Source organism: Phodopus roborovskii, unplaced genomic scaffold, assembly GCF_943737965.1.
Source record: "Phodopus roborovskii unplaced genomic scaffold, PHOROB, whole genome shotgun sequence".
In the NCBI taxonomy this organism is placed as follows: Eukaryota; Metazoa; Chordata; class Mammalia; order Rodentia; family Cricetidae; genus Phodopus; species Phodopus roborovskii.
The window spans coordinates 125772-142560 of NW_026126659.1; positions in this window are offsets into that span (position 1 = coordinate 125772).

Consider the following 16789-nt stretch of genomic DNA (forward strand, 5'->3'; position numbering starts at 1 on the left):
GACATTGCTGCAGAGTTCCTGCTTCATGGAAGAGTCTGCCAGACAGTCTGCAGGACACAGAGAAAAGTGGCTGACAAACTGCCAATACAAGAAGACAGTTTAAAGTTTCCTGCTTTGCTGAAGAGTCTGCTAGACACACTATGGCCTATGGGCTGAAGATGGAAGATTACAGAAGAACTTCAGGTGACTGACAAGGCAAGATGTCTCTGTCTTTTCTAGAGTTTATATCCTATCCTTCTGTGGTCTTTGAAGGAGTTGAAGACAGATAGTTATGGTTATAGTTTTCCTTAGTTAGGGTTAAAGATAAGTTACATATAGGACTTTAGACTCACAAATATAGGGTAGATGATAGAATAGTTTCTTTTAATCTTGCTAAATGTTAATGGACTAAATATTGTTAACTGTGATTCTTACTTGATAACTGTTATGTTATATATTTTGCTATGTTAAGGTTAAAACCCTTCTTTTTATTTAGACAGAAAAGAGGAGATGATGGGAGATGCCATTCTGTATATATGTTTCTCATACTGGTTAATGAATAAAGCATTGTTGGCCAATAGGAAAGCAAGACAAGTGGGACTAGGGGACAAGGAGGAAGAGGAGGTAGTAAGGAGGAGTCAGCATGGAGAGATGGGAGAGAACAGAATCGCTGGTCCTCATTCTCCAGTAAGACCATGTGGAAATACATAGAAATGGGTTAATAATTAAGACAGAGCTAGCTGATAAGAAACTGGTACCTGCCCAACAGCATTATATCTAATACAGAGTCTCAGTGTGTTAATTGGGGCTGGCGCGGCAGCGGGACAATACCGGGGGTGGGCAAAAAAACCTTATTCCTTACACATTTCTGTTTGTGCAAACCATTACTCCAACCAGAAAGGCTTGTATGCATGTAAAGAATTTCACTGGTTTTCTATTCCTGAAGTTCAGTAAACTGAAGAAGAGTCTTACTCACTTCATTAAATATGGCAGAACATTCTTACAGCTTACAGCACTGATGTCTACTGGGTCTCAAAAACTATTTGTTCTATATCACTTTTACAATAAAACAGTTTCTGTGGGAACAAAGATTCCTAATACAGGTGTTCTGTTTTTTCAGTATTCATATCTCAAGGGTGAAGCCTTTCAGTGTCAAGTAAAGTGTTGCAGAAATTGTCTCATGAGAATAGCCCCAGATCTCTTCCTGGTACCAGGAAATTCACACAGCAACTTCCACCCTAGTAGCCCCAGATCTCTTCCTGGTACCAGGAAATTCACACAGCAACTTCCACCCTAGTAGACGGGTTCCTGCTATCTACCCATGGACTACCTCCATGCCTCATAAGTAACTAAGGGCAAGAATGATTTAGCACTTGGTTGTTTTGTGAACAATGCCTGTTCATTAAGGATCCTCATTTAGCCCTTTGTTAAGGCTATGACACTTCATCTATAGACTAGAGGCCTGGTCCCAATGATCCTCTGGGCAGTGCATGCTCCTGGAGCCATGCTTCTTGGTAGGGACTCCCTTGTCTACATTGTCTTTCTTATGCTCATGGGTCACCCAAAGCCATTCTCCTTTTTGTAATCTTGGAAAGCATTCATCGAGACCTAGACTTGAGTGTGGTCTCACCGGGCAGCCACAAAGCTGTGGCAATGATTCCAGCTTTCTGCATGTCCCCATTTACTTCTGAACTCACCTGCTATGTTGTAAGGTCTTCAAACCCGAGATTATAGTAGTTCCTTTTCATCTGCTACACAGAACACAAGGCAAATATTCACTATTTTCTGCTACTTGTTTTGACTCTTTCAGTAGCTAGGTGCATGCATGTTCTGAAAGGGAAAGCAGAGCAGTTTGGGTATATATATATATATATATATATATATATATATATATATATATATCATAGCATGCAGCTTGTATACATTATGTAATCTATAGGTTATATAGTTCCTGTGCCCTTTACCATGATAAATTTATATCAATAAATATGTGTATTTATATACACGTGTACATTATACATATACATAGCAATACATTTTATCTATTACATTAAGAACTGTTATGTTTACCCCATTACTGAAGCAGCTATGTGCTAGTTACACAGGAGTAACAACTAACATGTTTCCCATTCCTTTCCTTTTCTCCTTCTACTTTCCCTGTTATTGAGCAATGGGAGGCAAGATCATCATTGTTCCTATTTCAAATAGAAGCTGAAATGGTTTGTGTTCTTTAGCTTGTTCTTGGCTGACAGGGTCTTGTGTGGTGCAGCTCTGAGTGAAGGATGAGGAGATCAGATTCCTATGTCTGTTTGTGAGGTAAATGGAGGCAGCATGAAACTCCACTCAGCAGCTGCCTCCCACCACCGGATGTAAACACGCAGCTACCTCCCACTACCAGATGTGGACATGAAGCATTATGGTTGTGGACATGCAGCCATGTTGATTCCATTCCTGTGTGCCAAGCCTTCCACAGCTCATGTGAGTCATCGCTGCAGCAAAGGCAGCTGCCTTGGTCTTCTATCTCATGAGGTCTTGGCTCGTTGCCTGATACGTGATTATCTAGCCTGTCTCCTATGGGACCTTGTCTAATAGACTCCAATAAAGTACTTATAAATGAGTCCAATAGAAAAAATTCTGCTTCTAATGTACAGAACCCTATAGCTTTTTTCTTTTTTGCTAGAAGTACATAGATTTACTTGATGTTTTATATCAATAAAAACAAAACAAAACCCTTAGCTTATATGAGGAGCTACTCAGGTCAGCAAACAGTCACACTCAGTGAATGGCTGACCTGGTTAACTGGCCAGCAGTTCACTAGGAGGCAATTCTAATACTATAAGAAAGAGAAACAAAGGGGTGGGGGCCAGTGGAGGTGGCCAGCTCTGTGATAGATACAGTAACAATCATACAGGTGAAGAAACGACACTCACAACCAATGGCAGCAAAAAAGAAGGGTGATATATGATCATGAAGTATAAAATTCTGCCATTAATCTAGGGAGTGTTGAAAGGGGCTTCAGAAATTTCATTGTAGCTGCTTTGGATGCAGAATGAGGCTAAGACAGAGAGAAGAAAGAAGCACAGTCCAGGGCTTTGTCACTTCTTCAGCCCCTGGATGCCATTACTACACACCTTTGGCTACAATCGTTATATCAATGGGTTGATTGCTTTGTGCATTGAATTTACTCATAGACAAGATAAGTCTCCCATTATAAACTACCACAGGCAGACAGAAGCAGAGTCAACCATTCAGTGTCAGAATTTAATTCCCACCCATGTCAAGGTATAGATAGTGCATTCTTGATAGACACTTGCCCTGACGTTCCATCCATGTCTTCAAAAAGTGAAGCTTGCAACTTTAATAAGCAGTCACACAAAAGAACATCTTTCTTTGCACCATGGCTGCTAAGTAATAATTGGAGCCATCTGTTCTTCCCTGAACATAAACCACGCAGCCCAGCCAGCTGTGGAGAGGCAGGATGAAGAATGGCTTTTCCCAGAAGACTATATCTACATAGTAAAGAGGGAATATAAACTCATAGGACAATTTAAATGAAGTTTATGATAAAATAACCCTATTCTTTACTACTGTAATGTTTTACCATCCTAAAATAGGCCTATAAGGAAATAGAGAGAACAAAAGATTTTACTGGCAGGTTTTTTTGACTAAAGTCTGAATTGAAGGAAAATCTTGGATTCTATTCTTGCTACTGACATACAGATTTGTATGTGTGTTAGTCAGCTTTTGGTCACTATTACAAAATGTCCAAGATAAACATTAGGAGGAGGAGACATTTATTTTGGTTTCAGAAGTGTCTGTGAGGATCACTGAGCTCTGTTGTTTGGGGCCTGTGGCACATAATACCACAACAGGAACTAGTGACCTGGCCTTAGTCACCACCCAGGAAAAGGAGAAAGAGACTGGAAGGAGTGTGGATTCTAGTATCTGCTTCCAGGGCACAGTCTAATAGCTTAACTGCCTTCTCTTAGATCCCATCTATTAGAGTTGGAAACTCAGCCTTTGACACATGGACTTTTGGGAGCATTCAAGTTCTAAGCTCTGGTAGCATAATTGAATTGTTGAGGGTTTATAGTTACTTTGTTTAAATCAATTTAAGTTAACTTAAAAACTATTTTTTTTTGCCAACTGCAATAAGCTTTTAAATTCATTTCCACAGACAGAAGCCTCAGTGCTGAAACCTAACTAGGGTCACAAGCATTTTTGCCTCAAAAGTAGAAACAGAGTTCTAAGTAGGGAAAGTGGCTGTCTGGCTCTGGAGTGTGAGTTTGTGCTTTTAGCCTACAATCCATACCACCAGAGAAGCTAGGAAACAAGGAGGACCCTAAGAGAGATATACATGGACCCCCACAGAAGAGGAAAGGGACAAGATCTCCTGAGCAAATTGGGAGTGGTGGGGGGGGGAGAGGAAGTCAGGAGAAAAGAAGGGGGAGAAGAGGAGGGGGAGAACATGAGGGAGCAGGAAGATTGAGTTAGGGGCAGAATAGAGGAGAGCAAGAAAAGAGATACCATAATAGAGGGAGCCATTATAGGTATAAAGAGAAATCTGGCACTGGGGAAATGTCCAGAGATCTACAAGGATGACCCCCAACTAACAATCTAATCAATAGTGGAGAGGCTACCTTAAATGTTCTTCCCCGATAATGAGATTGATGACTACCTTATAATGCCATCCTAGAACCTTCATCCAGTAGCTGATGGAAGTAGAAGCAGACACCCACAGCTAAGCACTGAGCCAAACTCCTGGAATCCAGTTGCAGAGAGGGGAGGAGTGATGAGCAAAGGGGTAAACACTAGGCTGGAGAAACCCACAGAAACTGCTGACTTGTAAAAGGGGGAGCTTATGGACCCCAGTCTGACAGCTGAGAGACCAGTATAGGACTGATCTAGACCCCCTGAATGTGGGTGTTACTTAGGAGGACTGGGCAGTCTATGGGGCCTCTGGTAGTGTATCAGTATTTATCCCTAGTATATGAATGGACTCTGGAGTCCATTCCACATAGAGGGATACTTTCTTATCTTAGACACATGGGGGAGGGCCTAGGCACTGCTCCAAATGATATGACAGACTTTGAAGACTCTCCATGGAAGGCCTCACCCTCCCTGGAGAGCAGAATGGGGATGGGATAGGGGGTTGGGGGCAGAGGAGGAGGGGAAGGAGAGGTAAATGGGATTGACATGTAAAACAAGCTTGTTTCAAATTTAAATTTAAAAAAGGGAAAAGCAAAAAACAAAATAACAAACAAACAAACAAACAAAAAAAACAAGATCATGCTATAGGCAAGCCAATCAGGCATTTTCTTAGTGATTAATGGGGCAGGGTCAAACCATTGTTGGTGGTACCATCCCTGGGCTGGTGGTCCTGGGTTCTATAAGAAAGCAGGCTGAGCACGCCATGGGGAGCAAGCCAGTAAGCAGCACTCCTTCACAGCCCGTGCCTCAGCTCCTGCCTCAGGATCCTTCCCTGTTTGAGCTCCTGTCCTGGCTTCCTTCAGTGATGCACTACAAGGTGGAAATGTAAGGCAAAAAAAAAAAAAAAAAAAAAAACCAACCAAACAAACAAACAAAAAAAAACAAAAACCAAAAAACAAAAACAAAACACAAACATTTCCTTTCCTTCACACTGCCCCCCAAAAGAAAGAAGCTAAGGGTGAGCTTGGGGCAGATCTGCCCTTCCATTCAGAATTCCCTGTGGTCTTTTGGAATTTGGTTTTTATTTTTCTTCAGTTTGTAGAACTACATATATGATTAAATTTTCAGAATTGACACATATCTCCTTGAAACCCCCCACAAATCTCTCCCAACATGTCCCCTTTCTGACTGTGTATCTTTTTTTTTTTTTTTTTTTTTTTTAAATACAACTGCCAGGTGGTAGTGGTGCATGCCTTTAATCCCAGCACTTGGGAGGCAGAGGCAAGCAGATGATCTCTAGGCTCAACTCCACACTGGGCAGTTATTTACAATGCTTTTTTTTTTTTTTTTTTTTTTTTTTTTAGCTCTTGAAGTTCTTTGCTGCTTTTGAGAAGGTTAATTTTTTTTTTAATGGTGTCTCCATAGTTATATTGGATTGGGCTACTATAAAAGTTCAGCATAGACTGGAGGGCTTAGAAATAACAGCCCATTCTGGATGCTAGTGGTTGAAATCAGGGTGCAGTGGCCTGACTCTGGGGACATCGCTCTGCTGAACTTCACACTTCACACCTCGGAATTCTCATTGTGTCTGCATTTGACAGAGGGTGAAGAGATCCCTCTAGAACTATCTTGTTTTGTAAGAACATCAATTCCCACTCATGAAAGCTTTACTTCTCATGACTGGATGCCTCCCCAAAGGCCTACCTCTAAATTTTATCACATTGGGTGTTGATGTGTTTCTGCTTTTAAGATATGGGGAGACACAATGTTTTGTTTGCACCAATGTTTATGTCCTATTGTATGAATAGAAGAAGCTAGTAAATATTAAGCAAGCCACCTTATTAGTGACTCCAGGTAGGAAAAGGCACATATTCCATGTCATTTTGCTCCTAAAGGTGTCTGCCTGGGGGAAGGATGCATGTGGGGATTCCAAACAAGCATTAGGGAACCAACCGTTCCAACTAAATTGATATATGGGCTATTTATTTATTCATCCACAAATTATCTGGTCATATTCACACCTCACTGTCCTCTTTTAACTCCTTTCCACTACTATTGAACTCAATCTCTTCTTCCCAGAAAACACCTCTCTTACTTTCATGTGTGTGTACAGTGACTTGCATGAGCATGAGTGGGGGGGTATTTACTGGGTCAGGACAACTTACCAATGGCTACTGGGAAATATGACTCTCCCTCCTTCAGCAAACATTAACTGCTTATATCTACTCAGCTAGAGGTGAATGTCTTGAGCTCCTTCCACATTTTGTGGTGGGTAGATGTTTCTTATGCAGGGAAACACAGCTGCTGCTGGTTCGTGTGTGCAATGGCTATGGCATGTTCAGAAGACAATGTTTGACTGTATTCCTCCTGTATCCTGTTTTTTACAGTATTTCCATATTTTCTGTTGTGAGTGCTCTGTTACCTGAGCTTTGTGGGGTGAGTGAATAAATGTCATATTTAGGAGTAAATACACAACAGTCACTTATTACTTTGTCCAATTATGAACTGTGCATTCACTACTATCCACTGTACAATTAAGCTTCTTTGCCAAGGCCGTGAGTAGTACTTATCAATGGGTATGGACATTTAGATGTCATCTTAACATGTTCATTAAGCAAAACATCAGTGGTAGGTTCTTCCTAGGACTTATGAGTTTCCCACCCATAGCTTTCCATCAGGCTTATAGTGAGTGATAGACATGATTCTCCTCCAATGGAGAAGACCTCAAACCCAACCAGAAACTCATATCAATCATGCTCCTATTGAGTCTGTGAGAACATCTTGTTTGTGAGGTTAGTATTATATCACTCTTTTTGTTGTTATTTTTGACACAGCTCAAAATAACTTCAAGATTTATTATCCCCTTGTCTCAACCTCTCAAGGACCACCACACCTGCTTAACTTTTGGCTTCTTGTTTCTATTTTTCTCCTTAGTTCCCTATAACACTATCTAGGTCTTGTCCCCCACTCACCATTACAACCAAGACTTCTGTCTTCATGGATGGTATATGGAAGCCCCCCAAACTGTTCCTGCTTAGAACCCTTAGTCCTGGAGAGCTTCCTGTAAGAGGGAGGCCTTGTACCTAGGCCTGGTTCTTCCATGAAGCAGCACAATGTGAAATGGGGTTCATGTAAGATGCACTGGTGAACGAGCACTTTGATTCAGGCTTTGGGCATTTTTCTCATTTGAATATTCATTATCACCCTGAGGATCAGATGCTATTTGTGTCCTAGTTTGACAGGTGAGAGAACTGAAGTAGGAGATCATGAGAGATCTAGTAGGTTAACAAATGGCAGACCAAGTTTCGAGAAAGCCAGGCTGGCTCCAGCTGAAGGGCTGCCAGCTAGCTCATGAGGGGAATGAAAACATGGGACCCACAGTTCTTACTTCTCCTGGCAGGGGCTTATTTTCCAAGCCTGGGCAAATCCAGTTCCTTCCATACATATACTCTAGTTGTGTGTACTTGACTATGCAAGTTTCTGGGAAGGAAGTTAATAGGACTCGGTTCCTCAATGGGCATCAAAGGCCAGAGGAGGAAACTTGGCTTTTATAATTAACATCTCTTATTTCTTGTTTCATCATCATTTCTGAGCAGTTTACTCAAATGTTCGTTGGTTAACATGGTTGTTCGAATCCCTTTACTGCCAGACATGAAGGCAGGCACCTGTAATTCTAGCTCTCTGGAGGATCACAAGTTCAAAGCCACCTTGGGAGGCATAGTGAGGCCCAGTCTCAAGCAAAATACAATAAAACAAACAAAACAAAACAAAAAATGATCCCCTTTATTGTTGGATTCAGAGTCCAGAGTGCTAACCATTACACCATGGAACCAGCACGATCCCCTTTATTGTTATACACAGGAAAAAGAAACCTTCAGGCAGGAGGCATCTTTAAAAACCCCACACACACTGGGATAATATTGTTTTCACTGTGACATCAAACTCTCCTAGTGACTCAGTCTTAGAATACTCACACATCCACGTGATGTTCGTGTTTGGGAGCGTTCACATCCACCAGAAGAGCAGAATGTCTCTCACAGGGCAGCAGTTATCAACCTGTGGCTCTCCACCCCGTTGGGAAGTCAAACCACACTTTCACAGTGGTCAGATATCCTGCATATTAGATATTTACATTAAGATTCATAACAGCAGCAAGGATACAGCAATGAGGTAGCAACGAAATCATTTTATGGCTGGGGGGGGGGGGTCACCACAGCGTGAGGAACTGTGTTAAAGGGTCGCAGCATTAGGAAGATTGAACCACCGCTCTAGGGTGAAGATATTTACTCAGCAGCAGCCTTGGGGCTCTTGCTCCTCTTTCAGCTCCAGCCCTGCCCACTGTTGCAGCTTCCGTGGGGAATCTGGACAGCAGGAATCAAGAAAGCAGTTTGAAAAGTCATTGCAAGCCACAGCTTTCTCAGCATCATCAAAAGACAGCCGCCAGGGCAGGTGTGTTTTCTGAATGCATGGTTGGGAACTTTCCCACAGAGCATGGAATGCTGTCTCATGTGCGGATCTGTTTGGATCAAGGACAAAAGTTATGCAACAGGAAGTAGAAGGGGGATTGCTGCTCTCTGTGAAGCACCTGCAGCCCTGAAATTCCCTCTCTTCCACAATAAACAAAAGATAAAAGAGATTCCTCACAGGTGCATCAGTGTCCCAGGGTCTACCAAGGCCTTGCCCATTTCCCATCTCCCTCCCTCCCTCCCTCCCTCCCTCCCTCCCTCCCTCCCTCCCTCCCTCCCTCTCTCTCTTGCTCTGCCTCTCTCTTCTTTTCTGCTGCTCCTGTCCCTAGAGACTAGTCTCCCTTCTCCCCTCCCCACTTTCCCATCACTTTCCCTCAGTAAAAAAACCCTCCACCCAATCTGGGCCCAGGGATTGGCTTCCAGGGGCAGGCTAGCTAGGGACAGCTCCCAGTAGGGTCTTGCCAGCTGTACTCCTTGCTGAGCCTACAGCTAAAGGAACTACTGGAATCTTACTAGAAATTCTTTGCCTGTTTAATTTAATGTCCTCGTGATTGATCCCTTGATCAGTAGGAAGTGACCATCTTTATCTCTTATGAGTAATTTGGGTCTGAAGTCTTCTATTTTAGATATGAGAATTGCAATACTTGTTTGCTTTCTGACTCCATTTGCTTTGGATACCTTTGCCCATCCTTTACCCAAAGGTAGTATCTATCTCTGATGGTGAAGCATGTTTCTTGGAAGGAAGAAATTGATGGATTCTGTTTTCTGGTCCAGTGATAAGCTCTGTCTTTTGTTTGGGGAGTTGAGACCATTAATATTTAAATCTATTATAGAAAGATGTATATTCCAAACATTTGTTGATTTTCTAGTGTCTGTTTTCTTGGTCTATTTTCTTAGCCTTTGAATAATATTGTTTATTTTTCCCCCATGATCTCTTAAGTTTATCATTCTTTTAGGTCTGAAATATTCCATCTAGTATCTTCTGTAGGTTTGGATTGGTAGTCATATGTTCTTTCAGGCTGTGTTTATCTGGCAATGTTTTTCTTTCTACTTCAATTATGACATAGTTCTGTTGGATATAGTAGTCTGGGTTGGCTTGTGATCCTTTACAATGGGAAGTGCACTATTCCTGTCTTTCTGGCTTCATCAAATGTTATACAAGACTCCATCCTTCTCTCTTGCAGCTTTCAATGTTTCTCTGTTCTATTATAGGACATGGGGAATTGCTCCTCTAATCTCATCTTTTTGGTGTGCCTCTTGTATTTGGATGGGCATCTTTTTCTTTAGATTTGGGAGATTTTCTGTGAAATACCTTTCTGTGCCTTTGACTTGGATTTATTCTCCTTCTTTTATGTCCACAATATTTGTAGGTTTGTTTTTTATCATAGTGTTTCAAAGGTCCTGCATAGTCTGTGTGATTTTGATTTATTGTTTTATTAGACTGAGTGCTCCAATTCCTCTACTGGTCTTTATGCCCTACTAGTTCATTTTCCTGTTCACTGGTGAAGTTTTTTGCTGAGCTTTTTACCTCAAGTTTTATTTTGGTTTGTGTTTTATTTAATATTCAATTTCTTTATTGAATTTTATTTTCATGGCCTGGATTGTTATCCTTGTTTATATGTTTTCTTAATCTTCATTTTGGCCTCTTTTCATGTTCTGTTTGAGTTCCTTGAACATATGTAATTGTTCTATTGAATTCATTGTCTTAAGTGTCATTCCAGTTGCTTTCCTTGGGGATCAATACTATGGGATTAAAGATCCTGGGGGAGATGTATTGTCTTGGTTTTTCATTTTCTACTGTTTTTAGTAGCGGACTTGGGTGGAGTTAAGTTGTTGGTTATGTGGTCTGGCCCATCTTTGTGGAGTGAGCATTTGCTTCCCTTTTCACTTTTAAGTTGGTTTGACAACTTTTGTGTCAGTTAATGCCTGAAGTTCATTCTTAGTGCCATTCTGGGCTGATTAGTGAGTTGGGCAGCAGAAATATTTGTAGTTTAGCTAAGGAAAGGTGTGGCCTCTCATCTCACCAACAGATGCTCTAGAGAACAAGCAGGTTTTTCTAGTAGTTCCCCAGAAACTGAGGTTAGAGTGCCAGAGAGAAGTAGAGGGAGTGCTCCCAGTGGAGCATTTGGGTACTCAGCACAGGTCTTCAGAGGGTGTCATTAGGGTTTTGGAAAGAGTTTTGAGAGGTTTGGTGGAGTAAGCAAGGCAACAGCATAGGTCCTCATTTGGGCAGCACTGGGATTCCAGCACTAGGAAGTGATTGTCATTTACGGAGGGAGCAAGGGGGCTCAGTTCAGGCCCTCAGATGGTGAAGTTAGGTTACAGGGTTAAGGGGAAGAGAGGGATAGTTAAGGAAGACTGAGTGATTCTGCACAGATACCCCGATGGCAGACACAGTATGCAGGAGGTGTGAGGTATGAGGGCCTTCTACTTGACAGGCACTTGAGGGAGGGTATGTTAGAATTGGAAAGTCTGGGACCTCTTATCTGTCTAGGATAAATGGACACAGGCCTAAATTTGTATGTTGAATTATATCTCAAGGACCTTCTTCCTAGGACCCATTCTCTTAGTCCTCAGTTCTAGAAGCTCAGGGACAGTAGTGGACTTAGTCAAGATTACACCAAACATCAGGGAAAGATGCATGTACAGATGGATGTAGAATACCACAGGAGAGAGTGGGGGGTTTTGCTAGGACTCTAGGATGAGTAGGAAAAGTCAATAGGATAGTTAGGCAATCTATATGAATAAGCAGAAGACAATGTGAGGTATAACACCCAGAGACAGATACACCGGTATCAAGGTTCAAACTGAAGATCAGAAAACCAAAGCAGCCAAGCCACTAGAGTTCTTACCTCTACCAAGGCTAAGGCCAAACTGCACTGCTCCTCAGACTCTCTAGACTGCAAACTGAATACACTACACTTCTGTCTCCATCTGCTTTACATTCTTCTCTAGTGCTGGGATTAGAGGTGTGAACCACCACTGCCAAGTTTCTATGGCTAATTAGTGTGGCTTCTGGGATTAAAGGTCTGTGCCACGACTGCATGGCTTGTATAACTGTGGCTAGCTTTGCACTATGATCTTCAGGAAAGCTTTATTAGATCACCACAGGCATGAGATTTCTGGATTGAGCTTGTTAGGTGGGCCTCAGCTGAACTCCACTGACCAAGAGTCAGCAGTGGAGGAGCTCAGTGGGGTTTGAGTGTTTAAGGAGGTGAAAAGAGGAGACTTAAAGTGTTCACATAAAAATTAACAGGGGTATGATACAATCAAGATTTGTGGACTACTATGGAATGCTCTATTAGATACTTTTCTCATTGCTATGACAAAGTGCCTGACCACTGCCATTTAAGGAATGGAGGATATGGTTTAAAGCAATACAGCCTCCTGTGCAGGGAAAGGGTAGCAGCAGAAGTGAGAAGTGGCTAGCCACATTGAAGTTGCAATAGGAGGCAGAGAGAGATGAATATTAGTGCTCAGATCTATTTTTCATTTTTTTTGGGGGGGGTTGGACACACCTCAAGGTGAATCCAGTCAAGTTGATGATGAAGATTAGGCAGCACAAATACCAAGAGCCATCTTCAGTGCCCAGTATATATTCAATGTAACCAACATAGAAACTTTATGAGCAAAGTTGCTGGGACAGAATCAAGGAGGCTTGGTGACATTTGTGGGATATCCCAAGGGGCAGTGTTGGGGTTCTACCTTAATCCCAGATAATTCTGATGCAGAACCTGCATTCTTATAACTGCCGAGATGCTTTTCTGTAAGGAGTAGGGTTTTTCCTCCCGCCTCTGGTCTGTCCCGCCGCCGCCGCGCCAGCCCCAATTAACACATGGAGACTCTAAATTAGGTACAATGCTGTTGGCCTGGCACTAGTTTCTTATCGGCTGGCTCTGTCTTAAGTATTAACCCATTTCTGCTGATCTATGTATTTTCACGTGGCCTTCTCTTACCGGGGAGCCGGCTGGCATTCTGTTCTCTCCAGACTCTCCATCTTGGCTCCTTTACTACTTCCTCTTTCCTCCTTGTCTCCTAGTCCCTCCTATCTTCCTTTCCTATTGGCCAACAGTGCTTTATTCATGAAACCAGTATGAGAAACATATACAGAATGACATCTCCCATCACTTTTCCTCATCAAAAAAGAGTAGAAAATTCTTCCTGGGCACAGAGGATAATGGCAGGGCTGTGTGTCCCTTCTATTTAAGAGTCCCTGTCTTTCACACATTCAGAAAAACATAATTTGCTGGTGGGGAGAGAAATAGATTAACATTTGAGCTCTACAGCAGTAAAGGTTAAAGGCTACACAGGCTTTCTTATTTTGTTTGTTTTTTTTCTCGTTTTTTTCTACTTATGTGAAATGTTTTGTAATAATTTTAATTGATCACTTCTGTTTGAAGGAGAAACCAGAATTTGTGCAATGGTACCCTCCAGATGTGGCAGGAGGGGGTGATAGCAGAGATAAGACCAGAAAGACAAGAAAGACATTAAAAATGACATCTGCCACATGGCAGAGTTTGAAATGATCATGCACAGACTGGATGTGTCCACATATACACATTTATTTGGGTTTAGAGAGAAAACACAGGTAAAATACTTTGATCATACACAAGTTTATATTTGGTAGGAAGAACAGGTTGCCACATGTCTGTATGTTTTATTTTATTTTTATTCTGTCTTTAGTAATGGAAGGGTACTGGGGGAAATATTGACATTATTCAGAAACACCACTTGGTAACAAGATCTTGGCACACACAACTAATTAATACACAGTGTTTGCATTTAGTACTTGAAATAGAAAAGCACGTGCAAGATGATACCTGATTTGATGGTCTTTGATTCTTTGTCCTGCTGCTATATTTACACCTGTGTTTCCTTTGTCCATGTTCTGAGGAGCAGCACCTACTCCGAGTCCCCACAAAGTGAACAGCTGCAGTATCAGCAGCTTGTGACACTGTAATTGGCTTCTCTAGCCGCAGAGATGAAACAGCGTTCACGTTGCATTTTGTGTTCGATCACATAATTGTCAAAGAGATTTCTTGGGGTGGGCTTAGCTGAGGTTATGTTCTCTATAAGAGCTGACATACAGGGCACACAGCTTGGGAAGGGTGAGAGGGTGAGGGAGAAGAGAGGCGAGAACAGGAACGGATGCAAATACAGTTCTCATAGTCTCAAAGCTCAAAGTTCAATATAGCTACCACGTAGAAGACGACACACTGATAATTGTGCAAGCTTTTACAGCAACACATGTTAATTTGCAACACCACACAATTCAATATAGAGTGCACAACCCCAATCCAAGGTGACAAGACAGTACTAACAATGTACTAAAGGCAACACACACACACACACACACACACACACACACACACACACTTTTCTTCTTTTCTTTTCTCAAATCCCGTGACAGTACATGAGCTCTATACCATTTAGAGATCTCAGATAAACACACACTGCACTTTTTTTCAAGTATTTTAAATAATAAATGAAATATTGCTGTGTAAATAAAAATGGCCATATCAATTCTGACTAAAGATGAAACCAGTGTTTTATAAATGAAAGAAAAGAAGATCACAGATAAAGACTTTTGGCACTGGGGATTTGGACCACTGTTCAGTGCAATTTCCCTCCATTATTCTTTCTTCCCATCTTCCCTCTTCCCCTCTCTCAAGTGAATGGTAGATCTAATTAAAGCATTGCCCCCCCCCTTTAGAATACAGTGGGAAGAGATCTCTACATCTAAGCAAGGCTCTAGAAAATGCAAGGAAGAGTCTTTGAATGAGGGGATAGGAGAATTCCAGTAAAAAGTATTTTGCTGGAATCTCATACATGGACATGACTACTTTTTCAAGTTTGTCATCTCATCAAACCAGAAGCCATCTTGTGCCACCAAGTCTGTCCCCTAAGGGCTAAGCCTTTCTGTCTATCAGGACACCTGGCCTTTTGCCTTCTCTAAGTGGGACAGTGGGTTTGATAGATGAATATCTCTTCTTGTGAAATGAGATCTTTGAGCCTGAGGTTCAAGATGGGTGGACAGCTGCTGGCTTACTCTCCACAGCCAGTTTCCAGAAAGGCCTGCTTGCCCACTAGAGAATAGTTAAAATGGGAGGCTATTCCTTCACACACTCAGTTGCATAGTGAGTTTTCTTTCCAGTGCTCTGGGAAGGCCATTGGCTTTCTAGACAGCAAAGGCCTGAAGCCACATTTGTAGACAATCAATATGTTTGCACACAGCCTGACCAAATAAGATCTGGGACTATGTCATGAAGATATATGACAGTTGAGGACAGGGCCTTCTTTCTTCCTGTAGTCTTTCTGAATTTTGAAATGCCCATCCACTTGGAGTGGAAGAATGCTTCCAGACCTATACTAGCCATTTATTTGTAAGAGGCCATAGTTCTCCTACTAGCACTTAGGTCATATGTGACTCTAAAGTTATCATGGAACTATGGATAGCTCTCCATATAGTTGACAGGGAAGGAAACTTACTTTTAAATTATTATTTTGAGTTTTAGTGATCTCTGCGTATCCTTGTTATTGTGGACCTTGACCGGAGACAGATAAAAGATCTTAGGCTATCTTGAAACTGCTTGCGTGAGGCGCTTATTTCAGAAAAGGAAAACATCCACATGAGATACTAATTCCTTCTTGTGGGTTGGGAGGTAGGGGAAAGCAGCAGAATGGTATTTGGGATGAAGCCATTATTGTCATACAGAGGTCTCATCTCCCATGGCTGGGTTTAATATACTGAGGAATGTGCTACACTCCTCCTTGGTAGGGCTGATTAGGTTTTATTTTTAGTTTTTTCCAATTAATCCAAGTGATCTAATAAAAGAATATGGTTTGAAAAGAAACTTCAAGAACTAATATCAACCTTCTGTTCAAATCAGCTACAGGGGAAAGCAGGACAGACATGCTTACTGGATCTGGGACCAAGCAGGACTTCTAAAGTGGGTCTTCTAGGGCCAACTTGTGCAAAGCCTAAACAGGAAGAGAGTCTTAAGTGTTGATCCGGTCAATTGTTTTTAGAAGTTTCTTGTGTGTGTGTGTGTGTTTGTTTGTTTTGAAATACTATCTTTAGGGATATGATAAGCCATGATATATACTAACATAAGTTATTAAACTTTTAAAGAATTTTGTGGGTTTCTATGTTAAAATTACCTTGCTAAAGTGTTTTATTGTGCCTCTATGAAAATAAAGAGAGAAAAAAAGAATAAAGAAATAAATCTGGCTTAGGTTTCATATCTGCCCCTGCAGTTTATATAACCCATATAAAATAAAATCTATATGTTACAAAATAGGATTTCTTTTATATATATTTTCTTTTTGTAAAATTATATGTATTTAAATACATTTGAAATGTTGCTATAGGTAAATTAGAAATTTTTTTTCTAATACTATGAAAAAGGCAAGAGTTTGTATTGTCAGCGTACATTTTATATTTACTTTGTCCTTTTCACGGCACCCCAGAGAACCCTTTATGATTCAAGGGTGATTTGGCACTATTCAGCATTCCTGCTGGGAAGTGAAAGTAAAGTTGGATTGGCACACAATATTAAAAGGAAAGTATTTATAACAACTTTATGCTTTCTCTTACTGATGAGAACATAGCTTTTTGTCACTAATTATTAGAGATGTATTCTAAACTTAAGAAAGGATTTTTAAAAGGAGCAATGTTTCTCTTTATGTTTGTT